General features: G+C 39.3%; 1 long non-coding RNA gene, 1 other non-coding gene and 2 pseudogenes across 2 annotated transcripts; 2 read left to right on the top strand and 2 right to left on the bottom strand.

Annotated features, from left to right (window-relative positions):
• The window catches only part of LOC130962729 (gamma-soluble NSF attachment protein-like), a 56420-nt pseudogene that overhangs the window by 17005 nt on the left and 23462 nt on the right, over window positions 1-15953 (top strand).
• LOC130961466 (uncharacterized) lies at window positions 3709-4255 on the bottom strand. The gene is made up of 3 exons (XR_009079561.1): window positions 4177-4255; window positions 3968-4047; window positions 3709-3859 (listed from the first exon to the last, which is right to left on the bottom strand). It is a non-coding gene; the product is annotated as an uncharacterized LOC130961466 (long non-coding RNA).
• On the top strand, window positions 4766-7285 carry LOC130961464 (pentatricopeptide repeat-containing protein At3g18020-like; annotated as a pseudogene).
• Window positions 10398-10504, bottom strand: LOC130965008 (small nucleolar RNA R71). The gene has a single exon (XR_009081068.1). It is a non-coding gene; the product is annotated as a small nucleolar RNA R71 (small nucleolar RNA).

The following is a 15953-nucleotide window of genomic DNA, read 5'->3' as shown; positions in this document are numbered from 1 at the left end:
TGAGAGAAATTAGAGTTCTTGGAGAGCATCAACAAGATTGAAGAAATCTCCTTCCAAAATAGAGTGTGGATTGAAAAACCTAACTCTGCCCTCCCCTTTCTTTTTGATTTCAGAGGCATTGAGAGAAGAGAAGTAGCTAGGGTTTCATTCAACTTCAATCCTGCCATTCTCATCCTCTTCCTCTGCTACAAATTTTGTACGCCTCCGCCGTCGCCGCTCCCTGCTTCTTTTCATTCTTACATTAGAAGCATTCAGAGAAGAAAAGGTCCGCTAGGGGTTTCATACAATTTCAATTCCTGCATTTCTCTCTTCCTCTTCCTCTGCTGCACATCTCACTGGCATATTCTCGCCGCCGCAATACGCCGCAACCTGCGACTGCCGCCGCGCTAGCTGCCGCCGCCGCGCAAGACTGCTGACAGACATTCTCAAGGATGACAGCAATTCTAACTCTGTATGTTCTCTAGTAATCTGTTTCCCTGTCTCCTTATTTTTGCAGCCTTCCCCAATTAAATCTTGGTTAATTTGCTATTATCGTTGTGATTTTATTGGTGTTGTGGTTTGATGCTTGATGCGCTTTCTCTGTTTTTTGGCGTTCGATTAGGAATTCGTGCAATCTTTTCATAGGAACCTGTGCGATGATGATGCCTTGAAAGTCATCAAGTTGGGGATTCCTGGTTGATTTTGTTGAAGCCATTATGGAGGTAGTTCCATCCAATTTGATCACATCTCAGGATAAAGACTGCAATTTTGTAACTTTTAATTTGATTCCATATTCCAGACAGCTTATACTGTCTAAAGTCTTCGATATTTCTTTATGCCTATGCAGATCTTGCATTTTTTTACATTAAAAGCAAAGTTTTTGAAAGAAGTTAGTTGCTATTTAAAAACATTGCAACTTTTTCATGTGAGGTTGTTAGAAAATACTACGTGATTTCACATAATTTTGTGCCCAACAAACTCAAGGTTACCATGTGAAATTCTTAGTGTTTGTTTGGCTTTTGTTCTTGTTTTCTGTTTCTGCTTTCAGTTTTTAGGACTCTAGGAAGAAGTGGTAAAACATGAAACGAAAACAGAAAACACCATCTTGATAAATAGTGTATAGTTTCTGCTGAGTGAGTGGTGAAAATGTTGCTTGACAAATGGTTTTTATCCCAAACTGAAAAGCTACTTGTTCATCATGCATGATCTTGTTAACTAAAATAAATATTGCTAATTGTGTTCTCTCCGTTCTCCTACTTATAACTACAGGATAAGCCAGCTTTCATATTCTATGTCGAAGACAGAGCACTCTTTTTTTTGAAGAGCAACTTTTTTATTGTTTTGGTAAACTTATCCAGGATTCAAGAGCCGCGTTAAGTTCTTTAGTATTCTTGATCCAACAAGACCCTGTAATTATGTTTCTGAAATCTCTGGTGCTGGATTTCTTGGTCCTCTTTTCAAGGTATTATTTCTGACCTTGTATCTCTCTTTGGTTTTACACCTATGATTGACTAGTTCTTGATCGAAGTTTATTACACATTTTGTAAAATACATTCCAGGTTACCATGGAAGAACATCCAACTGAAGCTTTCACAAACACATCAGCGGATAAGTGTTGGGAAACAATTCTTGACAGACTAAACGCTGAGATCGAGAGGTGTAAGAGTCTAGGTGAACAAGAACTCCCTCCCTTGGAGGTTTTGCAAAGCATTAATGGTCATAAAATGTTCGGATTCCTTAAGCCATCCATTATTCAGGTAACGCTATCTCAAATATTGAAGATCTTTTCAGCCACTGAGGAAGTTATGATCTAACTTCTGAAGTTTTAATCAATTCTGGCAAACAATTTCAGGCCATTGAAGCTCAAGATCCCAGTCATCAATGTGTAGAGTACTGGCATCACAAAGAACTTTCCTCTGAATCTTCAGGCAGTGGAAATGATACCTCTAAGTGCTCAAATGGTTCAAGCAACTCTCTGGGTGATGTCAAGACCAAACTTTTCGGCTTCAATTTGATAAAGCAGGAGCAAGAAGATAACATAGAAGGACATTTTCATTCATTTGAAGAGATGAAGTCATTGCTACAAGGATTCCTAAAAAAGGCCAGTCCTGCCGAGTTGAGTGCAATGCTCAAGTTATTTAGCTCTGATTCACAAGTTACTCAATGGAGAGCGGCATTCGTAGCGTTGATCGAAGAGATCCAGAAAGGTTGTAGATAAAAGAAGAATAAGATCTCTCTAGTCATTTTTCAATTTATTCAGTAGTTAGGTCCATTCATAACTAAACTGAAGAAAATTCTGGGTAAGGCCAAGATATAAAATTTTCTTTTGTTCCTAGTAATAGAGTGAACTTGTTAGTTAGAGGTGGCTAATGCTATTAAACACCCATTGTAGTTGCTAGTGCCTTTGTTCCATTTATACTTTTCTTTTTTATATTTATATTTTTCTTTTTAAGCTTGCTTTTGGTGTCAATTAGGCTTTATTAATTTCATCCTTACTAATCTCCATTTATCTCTAAATTTCTGTATATAAACAGAAAAAAATGCTGCTGATATATAAATGATGATTGATATCAATAGAAACAATACATGGAGAACTTTGCTCCTCAAATAATGTGTTTCACTTTCAACCCTTGTGTTGTAATTATTCAATAATTAGTACATATTTGTTTATATTAGGATAGATTTGGTGCAGATTTGTTTTGAATAGCTTTTATTACCTGTTATTTGCTTTCCTTAATTAGGTTGTAAATAATCTTTCTATTTTGTATGTAATCACTCTTTAAGTGAAACAATTCAGGAATAATATTTAAAAATCTTCTTTTCAAGTCCTTGGGTACTCTCTTTTAAGTTCATATTTCAGTATTGTTCTCCTACAGGGCCTAGTATACCAAGACATGTTTATAAAGCATAGCATTCACAATTTTTGTCACCTTTACATTGAATAAGATTGAACACTTGGTACACTTGGTACACCAATCCTCTTTTTAAGTTTCATTGTTCTTAAGATCAAAATATTCTTATGGTACATCAGAAACGAAAAATTAATAAAAGAAATGTGGCCCGGAGAATTGTTAAGTGAGGTCATTTTCATCTAGAGGCTGGTCTTCCTGTCTGGCAGTGTTACCCTTCAATGCACTCACATCTCCTGTTGGCAGTTTCCTTGCTAGCCTAATCATCTGTAGAATTCAAAACTCACATACTAAGTTTCATACAAAGGCTAGTTCACATCACAAGAATTGTGCCACAAGCTCTTACTTCTTACAACTCAGTATGCTTACATTAGAAATCAATGTAATTAGGGACAGGGTAACAAAATATATAGTGAAAAATAAGTAATATTCCGAATTAATTTCTAAGAAAATTTGTAGCCAAATATTTTGTTCTTCAAATATTTTAATCGGTCTTAACATCAAACTGTTCATTAATATAGAAGAACTAATACGAGGATTTTAAAAATTTTTAGCAACTGTTGTGTCTTTGTTACATAATAATAGGGATCGATTTGTCTAACCTTTTACCAAAATTTGACGTCTAATAAAATAAAAGGTTAAAGCCTGATTTGGTAATTAAAATTTGTTGAGGATTAAAAATCTTTTAGAAGCCGATATCGGTATTACACTCTAAAAAATTGATTCTCTGATGTATGAATTTTCTGACTGAACAGTTATTAGAACTTCTTCTAAAACAACCTTGTATGAAATCTGAATATGATCATACACAGGAAATGTAATATATACAAACTTAGGTTATCGAGTGGTCAAGATTTGAAATGCTGCTCGATTGGGCGATACGTTTGATTTCTTCAATGTCTCCATCTGAGTATGCAGCAAGGAGATTGCTAGCACAGCGATTCTGGTCACTTTTGCAAAAAGCATCAATCCTAGACACACCACACAACCATATTATCCATAGATATTAATAATTGATTAAAGTGACATTCAATCTTTTATAGTAAAGGAAACTAACAAGAGAGGAGGCAGAAACTCACTGAGAGCAGTCATTATAACACATCTCTGCTTGCTTGTAGTCATTAGTATAAAGGTAGATAATAATTGCACTGAGATATGCCTGCATTTATGAGCATCTCTGTTAGAGGAATTTCTCCCTAAAAATAACAAGCAAATTCCATCACAGCAACATACAATATATATACAGTTACAGTTCAAATGCAGAATGCAAAATTAAATCAATCCTAACCTTGCACTGGCTGTTGGTAGCATTACACTTGGAAGCTGCTAAGCCGAACTTCAATTGGAGAGGCGCAGCGTCCAAATACCTTTGTGTTACAGAAACATACCCCGGAAAATGTTGCAAAATCAGCATTCAAGGAAAATTGCTAGAAGATTTTGAATGGAACTTCATACTTTACTACACAGAGATTGGATGATGAGTGTAATTGGTGATTGAACACCCCTACCCCTTTTTATTGGGTAGGCTTGGATGTTGGTTAAGTTCTTATCCATGATTTGATTTGATTAATGATGGAGCATTAATACAAACTCAGCATCATTTTATTTCTTTAATAACAGGAAGGAAAAAAAACTGTGAAATGTGGAAATGTTCATTCTTGTTACTATTGAGCACTTGTAAAAAAATATGAAAAGTGAATACAAGAATGGATGCCGAGTCAAGAGTCAAATTTTTTTTTGTTGGCAGTTAGGTATCATTTTTCTAACTAAACACAACTTTTTGCTTCTTTCTTTTTTTGCCCTTGTTTTTCTTTTTGGAAAAAAAAAGAGGAATAAAACAAAGAAGAGTACCGAGAAAAAAAATGCAGACAAGGACACATACAAAGAAGGGTGTTTATGATGAAAATTCATGTGCAGTTTTTTATTAATTTCACATGAAGTTAGTACAGAACCTGTTCGACCAAATGCCCCAAAGGAGCCTCTGTCCATTGGCTCATCGCGTGTCAATGCAATGCAATCACGCACCACCACCTTTCTCATCCATAGTAAATCCAAACCCTTCTTCGTTCTCCCCTCTCTTCCATTCTCAACCACCATCCACAACCACACCATTCAACATGGACAACACCACCACACCACCACCACCTTCCACAACCGCAACCTTGCCGCCATCATCCACTCCCTCTGTGACGCCCACCGTTTCGATGAAGCCCACAACATCTTCTCCCTCTTCCTCTCCTCCGGCTTCCTCCCTGACCACCGCACCTCCAACATTCTCCTCTCCCGCCTCCTCCCCTCTCGAACCCCGCACCGAACCTGGGCTTGTGCCCTTTCTTTGATCCAAGCTAACTACGGCTTTGTTCCCTCCATTGTCACCTATCACCGCTTAATGGATCACTTTTGCAGGTTCGGTCAACCCCAACAAGGTCACATACTGTTCTTCGACATGAAGGGTAGAGGGCATTGCCCCAATGTGGTTTCTTATACTACTCTCATTAATGGGTACTGCTTAATTGGTGGAATTGGTGATGCCCGCAAGGTGTTTGATGAAATTCTTGATAGTGGTATTGCGGCGAATTCTTTGACTTATAGTGTTTTAGTCGGCGGGTTTCTTAGGATGAGGGATATAGAAGGAGCAAAGGGAATGATGTGCCAGTTATGGGAGAAGATGAGGGTTGAAAGGAGGCTTCGATGAAGATGGCAGCCTTTGCGAATCTGGTTGATTCTCTATGTAGGGAGGGTTCTTCAATGAATTGTTTAGGATAGCCGAGGAGTTTGCATTAGGGGGCAGTTTGTGTGAGGAGGTTGCATATGGACAGATGATAGATTCACTCTGCAAGGTTGGGAGGTATCATGCGGCTGCTAGGATTGTGTATATAATGAGGAAGAGAGGATTAGTTCCGAGTGTAGCATGTTATAATTATATTATACATGGGCTTAGCAAGGATGGTGATTGTATGAGAGCTTATCAGTTATTAGAGGAAGCTAAATTCAGATTCTTGCTTTCTGAGCATACCTACAAGGTGTTGGTGGAAGCTCTTTGCCAAGTGCTAGATGTGGACAAGGCAAGGAAAGTTCTTGAACACATGCTAAGTAGGGAAGGCGTCGACAAGACTAGGATTTACAACACCTATTTAAGAGCTCTTTGTATTGATGAATAATCCAACAGAACTCTTGAATGTGCTTGTGCTCATGCTTCAAAGCCAGTGTCATGCAGATGTGATCACACTTAACACAGTTATCAATGGATTTTGCAAGGTGGGGAGGATTGATGAAGCTCTAACGGTATTACAGGACATGTTGAGTGGTAAATTTTCCGCTCCCAATGTTGTGACCTTCACTACTATAATTTCTGGTTTATTGGACACTGCAAGAGTTGATGAAGCTGTTGAGTTGCTCCATAAAGTAATGCCTGAAAATGGTGTAAGACCGAGTGTTGCGACATATAATGCTTTTCTCCGAGGCCTATTCAAACTAAAGAGGCCAAATGATGCATTGAGGGCCTTCAATAATATGGCAAGTAATGGCATTACTGCAGATAGTACCACTTATACTGTTGTGGTAGATGGTCTATGTGAATCTAACCAAATAGATGAAGCGAAGAATTTTTGGCATAATGTTATATGGCCTTCAGGGATTCATGATAATTTTGTTTATGCAGCAATTCTAAAAGGGTTCTGTCGCACCAATAACTTTAATGAAGCTTGTCATTTTTTGTATGAACTGGTAGATTCTGGGGTGTCTCCAAATATATTTAGTTATAATATTGTGATCAATTGTGCTTGCAATCTAGGTTTGAAAAGGGAGGCTTACCAGATTGTTAGAGAGATGAAAAGGAATAAACTCACACCTGATTGTGTGACATGGAGGATTCTTGACAAGCTACATGGCAAAGTGAGGACGCACAATCATTTTGAAGATCGAAATTTGTCAGCACCCTATGACAGAGCTTCACTTGGTACTTGATGGATGGTGCTGCCATTTTTTAGACCTTGGTGGGATTGCTACCGTCTTGAATTGATGTATGTTGCATGCTTCAATCCTACATTTGTGCCTTTGGACAAGTAATTAAGCATTATTTTTATATATTATAGACAGCAATATAGCAAGTACCATCTGAGTAGCAGTCAAGTCTTTGTCATATAGTGATGGATAAAATAATTAAGAGTGAATAGAGATAATTGACTGGATGCTCTTTATTTCTAACTCTTAATTATTTTTTCTAGCATTTCATCTTTCATGAGGCTTTGATAATTGACTGGATGCTCTTTATTTCTAACTCTGTATGTTCTCCAGTTTTTCGGCTGCATAGCAAATGTTTTGCTGATAATCTGTTTCCCTGTCTCCTTACTTTTGCAGCCTTCCCCAATTGAATCTTGTGTAAAATATGGATGATGGACTGTGATGAGCGGATAATTTGTACGCTTTTTGGCATTGTTTTTAGTATGTTTTTAGTAGTTTTAGTTGAGTTCTTAGTATATTTTTATTAGTTTTTAGTTAAAATTCACTTTTCTGGACTTTACTATGAGTTTGTGTGTTTTTCTGTGATTTCAGGTATTTTCTGGCTGAAATTGAGGGACCTGAGCAAAAATCTGATTCAGAGACTGAAAAGGACTGCAGATGCTGTTGGATTCTGACCTCCCTGCACTCGAAGTGGATTTTCTGGAGCTACAGAAGCCCAATTGGCGCGCTCTCAACGGCGTTGGAAAGTAGACATCCTGGGCTTTCCAGCAATATATGATAGTCCATACTTTGCGCAAGATTTGATGGCGGCATTCAAGAGAATCCGGAAGGTCTAACCTTGTCTGTGGTATTCTGAGTAGGATTCAATGATTGAATGACTGTGACGTGCTTCAAACTCCTGAGGGCGGGGCGTTAGTGACAGACGCAAAAGAATCAATGGATTCTATTCCGGCCTGATCGAGAACCGACAGATGGATAGCCGTGCCGTGACAGGGTGCGTTGAACATTTCCACTGAGAGGATGGGAGGTAGCCACTGACAACGGTGAAACCCTTGCATAAGCTTGCCATGGAAAGGAGTAAGAAGGATTGGATGAAGACAGTAGGAAAGCAGAGAGACGGAAGGGACAAGCATCTTCATACGCTTATCTGAAGCTCTCACCAATGATATACATAAGTATCTCTATCTTTATCTTTATGTTTTATTCATATATCATCTATACCCATTTGAGTCTGCCTGACTAAGATTTACAAGGTGACCATAGCTTGCTTCATACCAACAATCTCCGTGGGATCGACCCTTACTCGCGTAAGGTTTATTACTTGGACGACCCAGTGCACTTGCTGGTTAGTTGTGCAAAGTTGTGTTTATGCCATGGTATTGAGCACCAAGTTTTTGGGGCCATTACTAGGGATTATTTGAGTTGTGAAAAGTAATGATCACAATTTCGCACACCAAGTTTTTGGCGCCGTTGCCGGGGAATTAAATGTCCTAACTATAGTTTCGCATTTGTTCCCTGCAATAACAGTGCCAAGTTTTGATCCGGCAACAACACCAAGTTTTTGGCGCCGTTGCCGGGGATTGTTTCGAGTATGGACAACTGACGGTTCATCTTGTTGCTTAGATTAGGTATTTTTTTCAGAGTTCTTAAGAGTGAATTCTAGTGTTTCATGATGATCTGTTGAAATCTGGCTGGCTGAGAAGCCATGTCTAATCTTATTGGACCGAGGTTTCAACTGATCATCACAAGAGCTTGTTGATTTCTATCAATCTTGCTATTGGAGCAATGATCTGCTAAGGCTTGGCTGACCATTGGCCATGTCTAGTGTTTTGGACCGAAGCTTTCTTTGAAAGCTTGGCTGGCTGTGAAGCCATGTCTAATTCCTGGATCGGAGTCTTAGACTAGCATTGCAATGATTATGGAATTCAAATTAAGAATTCTGAAACCTTTATTTTCTATTTTCATATAATTTTCGAAAAAGCACAAAAAAAAATTACAAAACCATAAAAACCAAAAAAAGATTTTATGTTTCTTGTTGAGTCTAGTGTCTTATTTTAAGTTTGGTGTCTTTCATGCATTGTTTATTTGATCTTGGTTCTATTTTCAAGTCAATAGTACAAGGAACTGAAGATTCAAGAACATGCAGCAGAGGAATTACACAGAAAAAGCTGGGCGTTCAAAACGCCCAGTGAAGAAGGACAGACTGGCGTTTAAACGCCAGCCAGGGTGCCTGGTTGGGCGTTTAACGCCCAAAAAGGTAGTGCATTGGGCGTTAAACGCCAGAATGTGCACCATTCTGGGCGTTTAACGCCAGGATGGCACAAGAGGGAGGATTTTGTTTTCAAATCAATTTTTTTTCAAGTTTTCAAAATCAAATCATATCTTTTCAATCAAATCTTTTTCAAAATCAATTTCTTTCCTTTTTTTTAAGATACTTGCTAACAATTAATGATTTGATTGAACAAATAAAGTATGTTGCCTTTTCTGTTGAGAAAGGTTTAATGTTTGAATCATATCTTTTCTTGTTAGGCAAGTCATTAATTTTTAAAAATCAAATCTTTTTTTTTAATTTGTTTTCAAATCATATCTTTTCAATCATATCTTTTAAAAAAAAAACATAAATTTTTTTTCTCATATCTTTTTTATCACATCTTTTTCAAAACAGTTTTTAATCATATCTTTTTGATTTCTAATTTCAAAATCTTTTTCAAAAAAATTACTTGATCTCTTTCTCACTCTTGATTTTCGAAAATCAAATTAAAGTTTTTCAAAATGTTTTTTTAAACATCTTTTTAACTTAATTTTCGAAAATTTCTTCCTCTCTTTTCACATCCTTCTATTTATGGAGTACTACTCCTTCTCAATGCACAATTCGAACTCTATCTGATTAAAGTTCGAATTCTTCTACCTCTTCCTTCTATTTTTCTTTTCCTCTGACACCTCAAGGAATCTCTATACTGTGACATAGAGGATTCCATATTTTCTTGTTCTCTTCTCTTTCATATGAGCAGGAACAAAGACAAAGGCATTCTTGTTGAAGCTGACCCTGAATCTGAAAGGACCTTGAAGCGAAAGCTAAGAGAAGCTAAGGCACAACTCTCTGTAGAGGACCTAACCGACTTCTTCAAAGAAGAAGAACACATGGCAGCCGAAAACAACAACAATGCCAACAATGCAAGGAAGGTGCTTGGTGACTTTACTGCACCTACTCCCGAATTCTATGGGAGAAGCATCTCTATCCCTGCCATTGGAGCAAACAACTTTGAGCTTAAGCCTCAATTAGTTTCTCTAATGCAACAGAATTGCAAGTTCCATGGACTTCCATTGGAAGATCCTCATCAGTTTTTAGCTGAATTCTTGCAAATCTGTGACACTGTCAAGACTAATGGGGTTGACCCTGAGGTCTACAGACTTATGCTATTCCCTTTTGCTGTAAGAGACAGAGCTAGGACATGGTTGGACTCACAACCTAAAGAAAGCCTGGACTCATGGGAAAAGCTAGTCAATGCCTTCTTGGCAAAGTTCTTTCCACCTCAAAAATTGAGTAACCTTAGAGTGGAAGTCCAAACCTTCATACAGAAGAATGGAGAATCCCTCTATGAAGCTTGGGAAAGATACAAACAATTGATCAGAAAATGTCCTTCTGACATGCTTTCTGAATGGAGCATCATAGGTATTTTCTATGATGGTCTCTCTGAACTATCCAAGATGTCTTTGGATAGCTCTGCTGGAGGATCTCTTCATCTGAAGAAGATGCCTACAGAAGCTCAAGAACTAATTGAAATGGTTGCAAATAACCAATTCATGTACACTTCTGAAAGGAATCCTGTGAACAATAGGACAAATCAGAAGAAAGGAGTTCTTGAGATTGATACTCTGAATGCCATTCTGGCTCAGAACAAAATATTGACTCAACAAGTCAATTTGATTTCTCAAAGTCTGTCTGGAATGCAAAATGCACCAAGCAGTACTAAGGATGCTTCATCTAAAGAAGAAGCCTATGATCCTGAGAACCCTTCAATGGAAGAGGTGAATTACCTAGGAGAACCCTATGGAAACACCTATAATTCTTCATGGAGAAATCATCCAAATTTCTCATGGAAGAATCAAGGGAGACCTCAACAAGGTTTCAACAACAATAATGGTGGAAGAAACAGGTTTAGCAATGGCAAGCCTTTTCCATCATCTTCTCAGCAACAGACAGAGAATTCTAAGCAGAACCCCTCTGACTTAGCAACCATGGTCTCTGATCTAATCAAAACCACTCAAAGTTTCATGACTGAAACAAGGTCCTCCATTAGAAATTTGGAGGCACAAGTGGGACAGCTGAGCAAGAAAGTTACTGAACTCCCTCCTAGTACTCTTCCAAGCAATACAGAAGAAAATCCAAAAGGAGAGTGCAAGGCCATCAACATGGCCGAATTTGGAGAGGAAGGAGAGGAAGTGAACGCCACTGAGGAAGACCTCAATGGGCGTGCACTGACCTCCAATGAGTTCCCTAATGAGGAACCATGGGAATCTGAGGCTCAAAATGAGACCATAGAGATTCCATTGGACTTACTTCTGCCTTTCATGAGCTCTGATGAGTATTCTTCCTCTGAAGAGGATGAGTATGTCACTGAAGAGCAAGTTGCTAAATACCTTGGAGCAATCATGAAGCTAAATGACAAGTTATTTGGAAATGAGACTTGGGAGGATGAACCCCCTTTGCTCACCAAAGAACTGGATGACTTGTCTAGGCAGAAATTACCTCAAAAGAGACAAGATCCTGGGAAGTTTTCCATACCTTGTACCATAGGCACCATGACCTTCAAGAAGGCTCTGTGTGACTTAGGGTCAAGTGTAAACCTCATGCCTCTCTCTGTAATGGAGAAGTTAGGGATCTTTGAGGTACAAGCTGCAAGAATCTCATTAGAGATGGCAGACAACTCAAGAAAACAAGCTTATGGACTTGTAGAGGATGTTTTGGTGAAGATTGAAGACCATTACATCCCTGCTGATTTCATAGTCCTAGAAACTGGAAAGTGCATGGATGAAACCATCATCCTTGGCAGACCCTTCCTAGCCACAGCAAAGGCTGTGATTGATGTTGATGGAGGTGAACTGATCATTCAAGTGAATGAAGAATCCTTTGTGTTTAAGGCTCAAGGATATCCCTCTGTCACCATAGAGAGGAAGCATGAAGAGCTTCTCTCAAATCAGAGTCAAACAGAGCCCCCACAGTCAAACTCTAAGTTTGGTGTTGGGAGGCCACAACCAAACTCTAAGTTTGGTGTTGAACCCCCACATTCAAACTCTAAGTTTGGTGTTGGGAGGTTCCAACATTGCTCTGAGTATCTGTGAGGCTCCATGAGAGCCCTCTGTCAAGCTACTAACATTAAAGAAGCGCTTGTTGGGAGGCAACCCAATGTCATATTTTATCTATTTTCCTTTGTTATTTTATGTTTTTTGTAGGTTGATGATCATAAGAAGTCACAAAATCAATTGAAAAAGCAAAAACAGAATGAAAAACAGGAAGAAAAATAGCACACCCTGGAGGAAGAACCTACTGGCGTTTAAACGCCAGTAAGGCTAGCAGGTGGGCGTTTAACGCCCAGTCTGGCACCATTCTGGGCGTTTAACGCCAGAAAGGGGCACCAGACTGGCGTTAAACGCCAGGAAAGGGCAAGAACCTGGTGTTAAACGCCAGAAATGGGCACCAGCCCGGCGTTTAACGCCAGAATTGGCTCAAAACGTGTTTTTGCATGCCATTTGGTGCAAGGATGACTTTTCCTTGACACCTCAGGATCTGTGGACCCCACAGGATCCCCACCTACCCCACCACTCTCCCTCTTCTTCACCCATTCACCAATCACCTCAACACCTCTTCCCCAAAAACCCTTCACCTATCAAATCCCATCTTTCTCTTCACCACTCACATCCATCCTTCATAAAACCCCACCTACCTCACCCTTCAAATTCAAACCACTTTCCCTCCCAAACCCACCCATACATGACCGAACCATGAGCCCCCCTCTCCTATATAAACCCTTCTTCACCCCTTCATTCTCACACAACCTAAACACCACTTCTCCCCCTCTTGGCCGAACACAAAGCCATTCCCTTCTTCCTCATTTCTTCTTCTTCTTCTACTCTCTTCTTTCTTCTTTTGCTCGAGGACGAGCAAACCTTTTAAGTTTGGTGTGGTAAAAGCATTGCTTTTTATTTTTCCATAACCATTTATGGCATCCAAGGCCGGAGAAACCTCTAGAAAGAGGAAAGGGTAGGCAAAAGCTTCCACCTCCGAGTCATGGGAGATGGAGAGATTCATCTCAAGGGTGCATCAAGACCACTTCTATGAAGTTGTGGCCTTGAAGAAGGTGATCCCCGAGGTCCCCTTTTCACTCAAAAAGAGTGAATATCCGGAGATCCGACATGAGATCCGAAGAAGAGGTTGGGAAGTTCTCACTAACCCCATTCAACAAGTCGGAATCTTAATGGTTCAAGAGTTCTATGCCAATGCATGGATCACCAAGAACCATGATCAAAGTGTGAACCCGGATCCAAAGAATTGGCTTACTATGGTTCGGGGGAATTACTTGGATTTTAGTCCGGAAAATGTAAGGTTAGCATTCAACTTGCCCATGATGCAAGGAGATGAACATCCTTACACAAGAAGGGTCAACTTTGATCAAAGGTTGGACCAAGTCCTCACTGAAATTTGTGAAGAGGGCGCCCAATGGAAGAGAGATTCAAGAGGGAAGCCGGTTCAATTGAGAAGGCATGACCTCAAGCCCGTGGCTAGAGGATGGTTGGAGTTTATCCAACGCTCAATCATTCCCACTAGCAACCGGTCCGAAGTTACTCTAGACCGGGCCATCATGATTCATAGTATCATGATTGGAGAAGAAGTAGAAGTTCATGAGGTTATAGCCCAAGAACTCTATAAGGTGGCAGACAAGTCCTCCACCTTGGCAAGGTTAGCCTTTCCTCATCTCATTTGTCACCTCTGTTATTCAATTGGAGTGGACATAGAAGGAGACATCCTCATTGATGAGGACAAGCCCATCACTAAGAAAAGGATGGAGCAAACAAGAGACCCCTCTCATCATGAGATCCCTGAGATGCCTCAAGAGATACACTTTCCTCCACAAGATTATTGGGAGCAACTAAACACCTCCCTAGGAGAATTGAGTTCCAACATGGGACAACTAAGGGTGGAGCACCAAGAACATTCCATCCTCCTCCATGAAATTAGAAAAGATCAAAGAATCATGAGAGAGGAGCAACAAAGACAAGGAAGAGACATTGAGGAGCTCAAGCACTCCATAAGACCTTCAAGAGGAAGAACAAGCCGCCATCACTAAGGTGGACCCGTTCTTTAATCTCCTTGTTCTTTATTTTCTTGTGTTTTTCGAAATTTATGCTTTATGTTTGTCCATGTTTGTGACTTATGATCATTAGTGTCTTAGTGTCTATGCCTTAAAGTTATGAATGTCCTATGAATCCATCACCTTTCTTAAATAAACAATGTTCTTAATTGAAAAAGAGAAGAATTGCATGAATTTCAGATTTTATAACAGTTTAATTATTTTGATGTGGTGGCAATACTTTTGTTCTCTGAATGTATGCTTGAACAGTGCATATGTCTTTTGAATTTGTGGTTCATGAATGTTGGCTCTTGAAAGAATGATGAAAAAGGAGACATGTTACTGAGGATCTGAAAAATCATAAAAATGATTCTTGAAGCAAGAAAAAGCAGTGAATACAAAAAAAAAAAGAGAAGCAAGCGAAAAAAAAAATGAAAAAGAAAGAAAAAGAAAGAAATAAAGTTGTGATCCAAGGCAAAAAGAGTGTGCTTAAGAACCCTGGACACCTCTAATTGGGGACTCTAGCAAAGCTGAGTCACAATCTGAAAAGGTTCACCCAAGTATGTGTCTGTGGCATGTATGTATCCGGTGGTAATACTGGAAGACAGAGTGCTTTGGGCCACGGCCAAGACTCAAAAAGTAGCTGTGTTCAAGAATCATCATACTTAACTAGGAGAATCAATAACACTATCTGGATTCTGAGTTCCTAAAGAAGCCAATCATTCTGAATTCCAAAGGATAGAGTGAGATGCCAAAACTATTTATAGGCAAAAAGCTAAAAGCCCCGCTCATCTAATTAATACTGATCTTCATAGATGTTTTTGGAGTTCATTGCATATTCTCTTCTTTTTATCTTATTTGATTTTCAGTTGCTTGAGGACAAGCAACAATTTAAGTTTGGTGTTGTGATGAGCGGATAATTTGTACGCTTTTTGGCATTGTTTTTAGTAGTTTTAGTTGAGTTCTTAGTATATTTTTATTAGTTTTTAGTTAAAATTCACTTTTCTGGACTTTACTATGAGTTTGTGTGTTTTTCTGTGATTTCAGGTATTTTCTGGCTGAAATTGAGGGACCTGAGCAAAAATCTGATTTAGAGACTGAAAAGGACTGCAGATGCTGTTGGATTCTGACCTCCCTGCACTCGAAGTGGATTTTCTGGAGCTACAGAAGCCCAATTGGCACGCTCTCAACGGCGTTGGAAAGTAGACATCTTGGGCTTTCCAGCAATATATGATAGTCCATACTTTGCGCAAGATTTGATGGCGGCATTCAAGAGAATCCGGAAGGTCTAACCTTGTCTGTGGTATTCTGAGTAGGATTCAATGATTGAATGACTATGACGTGCTTCAAACTCCTGAGGGTGGGGCGTTAGTGACAGACGCAAAAGAATCAATGGATTCTATTCCGGCCTGATCGAGAATCGACAGATGGATAGCCGTGCCGTGACAGGGTGCGATGAACATTTCCACTGAGAGGATGGGAGGTAGCCACTGACAACGGTGAAACCCTTGCATAAGCTTGCCATGGAAAGGAGTAAGAAGGATTGGATGAAGACAGTAGGAAAGTAGAGAGACGGAAGGGACAAGCATCTTCATACGCTTATCTGAAGCTCTCACCAATGATATACATAAGTATCTCTATCTTTATCTTTATGTTTTATTCATATATCATCTATACACATTTGAGTCTGCCTGACTAAGATTTACAAGGTGACCATAGCTTGCTTCATACCAACAATCTCCGTGGGATCGAC

This window comes from Arachis stenosperma, chromosome 2 (genome assembly GCF_014773155.1).
Source record: "Arachis stenosperma cultivar V10309 chromosome 2, arast.V10309.gnm1.PFL2, whole genome shotgun sequence".
In the NCBI taxonomy this organism is placed as follows: domain Eukaryota; kingdom Viridiplantae; phylum Streptophyta; class Magnoliopsida; order Fabales; family Fabaceae; genus Arachis; species Arachis stenosperma.
This window is presented reverse-complemented; position numbering and strand designations above follow the sequence as displayed.